General features: G+C 28.4%; 1 protein-coding gene across 1 annotated transcript in view; it reads right to left on the bottom strand.

Annotated features, from left to right (window-relative positions):
* Positions 1-1,643: 1,643 nt before the first annotated feature.
* The window catches only part of LOAG_05121 (hypothetical protein), an 18,563-nt gene continuing 17,368 nt past the window's right edge, over positions 1,644-2,838 (bottom strand). The window contains exon 33 of the mRNA XM_020446771.1: positions 1,644-1,910. The gene's annotated coding sequence lies outside the window, so the exon portion shown is untranslated. The remainder of the gene's footprint in view (positions 1,911-2,838) is intronic.

Here is a 2,838-nt window from a genome sequence, read left to right as displayed (position 1 = left end):
ATCGACTGCCCTGATGAGCTGAAATTATCAACGCAAAATATGTGGAAATTTCAAGAATATTCAACCTTTGACCTCATGGCCACATTGAGACACTAAGAGAATTATTATCAAATGTCTAATTTGGTGTTTTGCAAGTTTGAAATTAAACAGTAAAATTCGTCTAATGCTATTTTGTGACAAATATGGATGAGAAATTTCTGGGAAAAAAAGATAGCATTTTTTTAAATTAATATTATTTTTGCTACTATGTTATAATTTTCATTTTTAAAATTACTTGAAAATGTTGGAACGATGATAAGAATGGTAATTTTCAAACGACTGATAAGAATGATGAAATGTTAGAACGACGATAAGAATGATAATTTTCATGTGACTGATAAGAGTGACAATTTTCAAGAGACTAATAGAAGTATAATAATTTTCAAGCGATCCCATATACATATGCAAATATATCATTTCCCAGTTATTCAATAATTCATTTTAACGCTACGATTTAATGCATTTCAGTGAATACAATATCAATCTTAAATTAATATTGTTTGAAATGTCATGCTAATTATCATTACCCCACAGGTTAACTTTTATTATCATTTTAAATCCTTCAGAAGTTCATTTTCAAATGGTAATGATTAACAAGTGTCATGACTTTAACATATACTTTGATAATAACTTTAACATACATCCTAAAAAACTGAAAGTTATACACTAAAAAGGTGATTCATTTTAGTCAAACTAATTTCTGATTGCAAATAATTAAGCTAAATGATAATTGTGAGTTGACCTGATACGCCATCGTATATTAGACGAAAATATGATTTATGTTAAAGATGCTTAGAATCATACCATCACAAAACCTTTACAACTTACAGTAACATAACAAAAGTTGCAAGCCAATATAAAATCATTATTGATTATTCCGTAACAATTTATTCCATGCTATCCATACTTCATTTCATACCTTTCAATGTTATGCAGTAAAATTACCTATTGTTCTACAATTTCCCTACCCCTAATTAGTAGTACTTTTATACTAATATCTGATCGGTACTTTTATACTAATATTCAACTGGAACTTTCCTACTAGTATTCAATTACATTTTTATATCTAAAAATTGCTTCCAGTTTTCAACAATTGGTATTTTCATGTATAAAAATTGTAAACAATATATCAGGTAGGTATATTTTGCAAGCTATTTTCTCTCCAATTTCAGTATTTTAAAAATGTTCTATCCTTTAAATGATTTGCGCTTCCTTAAGGCGTGTGAAATTTCTTTTCTCCTCCATTTTATTCTGGAATATTCGTTACGATCATAACGGTATAATACATACATTATAATATTTAATCACTCTAATAGTTGCATTTGATTATATCTATGGTTGAATATTGATGTCAATTGTCTAATTAAGTTGATTCATTGTCGCGTCTGTAAGGATAGAAAGAATTTAATTCTTTCTGAAAAACTAATCTTTTTTTTTGCTCTTCCCTTTAAAGTAAAATAATTGAATTCTTGAACTTTGATCGAATACTGCCTTCTTTTTATTTTCCAATTCAATTACCGTAGCTTTCCCACTATTCTATTATTCCAAAAAGTATTTCCAGTTAGGAAATGACTCGTTTCATGTAATCTTGTCATTAATAGACTCACTTTTCCTTTCACCTTTTTCGCATACTAATGAAAAATTTAAATGACAAATTTTTAATTACACTCGATGATATGATGAACTTTTTTAACATCGGTAATCCTTACAAGGCTATCACCAGAGAAATAGATATACAGAAAAAGGATTACGCGCAATGAGAAATACTGAGAAATAGTTGATTCACATCGAATCAATCAACTCTATCACAGTAACCCTACTTTTTCATTCATAATATAATCCGCTTTGTATCCCCAAAAATCGTTAATTGCCTGAAATTGGATGTACTATAACAAATGGAATTGATATGTCATAAACAACAAATAACAAATAATGAGAAATAGATATAATTGATTTTCATAGAATCAATAAATACTATTGTAGTAGTACTACTTCTCGTTCATAACTTAATCCGTTTTGTACAACCAAAAAATCACTAAATGTTTGAAATTGAATATACTATAACAAATAGAAGTGATACAGCGATAAACAACAAAGTGATACTGATATCATTTATATATATACATAATTGGGTAATAGTATTGTTAATCACAATTATGTATATATAATACTCATAACTTCGATGATGATGATGACGGTGTAGTACTAACATAAACAAATCCTTTTATCAGCGCTAATAAAATTGAACAGCATAGAAAAAAGGTAACAAATCATGCTTAACAATACTATTAATCACAATTATGTATATGTAAATGTATGCACTGAGTTGTGTCACAATATAATCATAAAATATCCCACATCCCTCTCAATCTCCTATGTCTCTCTTTTATTTCAAACTTATAAAATAGCAAAAAAGAGGTAACACTAATTAAGAAGAAAGGAATAAAAAATTATTTGTTATAGGAATAATTGTACAACGAGGATCTTTTAATTATGATTTCCAAAATCCAATTAAAATTTTTCATTGGTAATAAAAACTATCAAGAAATCATTATCAATAAAATATACTTTCAACTTGATTTAGTCCAAAAAAAACAACATATAAGTTATAGAAAACATGAAAGCAATATAAGATATATAACATACGCCGATAGACAGATAGATACACATACACGCACAGACATCTACAACCGCACACACACACACACACACACACACACACACACACACACACACACACACACACACACACACACACACACACACACACACACACACACACACACACACACCACACAC

Source organism: Loa loa (assembly GCF_000183805.2).
Source record: "Loa loa unplaced genomic scaffold supercont3.141, whole genome shotgun sequence".
NCBI classification, from domain to species: domain Eukaryota; kingdom Metazoa; phylum Nematoda; class Chromadorea; order Rhabditida; family Onchocercidae; genus Loa; species Loa loa.
The sequence above is the reverse complement of the archived record's forward strand: the minus strand, read 5'-3'. Positions and strand labels throughout refer to the sequence as shown.